The following is a 1,222-nucleotide window of genomic DNA, read 5'->3' on the forward strand; positions in this document are numbered from 1 at the left end:
AATATATTAAAAAAAAATCCCTGAATTCTGAACACTGTTTTCAGAACAAATGCAAAACATAGCTTAATACTAGCTACTATGAAGAAAATTACCCCAGCCAAAACCAGCACAATATGTAGGATTCTAAAGAGGACAAAGGAGGTAAATTAATTCCTGTTTCCAGCATTCTGTAATTGTGTTGCTTAGAGCTGTTTTTTACTCAGCAGCCACTACTTTTTTTTTGCTGCTCTGGTAACAGGTAGATTGTAGCAGTAGGACTCTTTAATTTTTTTTTTTTTCTGAACATGAGCGACCTTAAACAGATTTCTCATTAATCACTTCAAAACAACTCGAGTTAGATATCAAGAGAAAGAAAGGAGTGTTCAGCCTCCAGCTAGGGGATGCTTTCCTCATTTAGGCAAGTGTTCTTAATGCAGCTGCATGCCAAGCCTTCCTAAATATGCCTTAATGCCAACTGTAATTGCATAGGAAGACTAAGAAATGCATATGTGCTTGTTAGGGGGCTCTTATTTTAGACAGAAAAAACCTGAAACAAACAAACAAACCCCGCACCGCTCTAAACAGTAACGTGGGGCTTAGGCCAGGTTCACTGCTATACTGGGTGGGTCATGGGCGCCCCTCAGGCCGAGCCGCGCCCTACCCCTTCACATAAGAGCTGCAAGCAGGCACCAGGAGCGGCACCGGCCCCAGTGTCCGTTCGCTGCTGCGGCGGGCAGGCGAGCTCCTACTGCCTCCGGCCCCTGCAGTATCCAGCGCAGCTAGGAAACCGCTTGGGTTACGCCATGTCCTCCAAGTGGCCCATCCTGCCGCTAAGTCCCGGCGGCGCTGTCCCCTCCCGACTGTTGCTCCTCCTCCTCGCTCTGTCCCAGGGCGCAGGACTGACATCACGCCTAGGGTTTCCATCCAATTAAGGGAGGAGGAGGTTGCGCGGAGTGGTAGCGTGATGGCGGTGGTCGAGAGGACGTAGGAAATAGCGGCGGAGCAACAGAGCACTTACCAGGGTTCTCCCTACCTGGTTTGGGGCCCTATTGTTCAAGCCGGTGGGGGCTGCAGGCGAGCCCACTGCGTGGGGCTGTAAAGAGCCGGCGGCCCAGGCCTTGTACTAGCCGGAGGAGCAGTCTTCGACCCTAGGCTGCAGCACAGACCTCTTTGTGGAGTGTAGCGCCGTCTCGGACCAGGGCAGACCTAGGAAAGTCTGGCCGAGTGCACACACGCAGGTAGG

This window comes from Serinus canaria, chromosome W (assembly GCF_022539315.1).
Source record: "Serinus canaria isolate serCan28SL12 chromosome W, serCan2020, whole genome shotgun sequence".
Classification (NCBI taxonomy): domain Eukaryota; kingdom Metazoa; phylum Chordata; class Aves; order Passeriformes; family Fringillidae; genus Serinus; species Serinus canaria.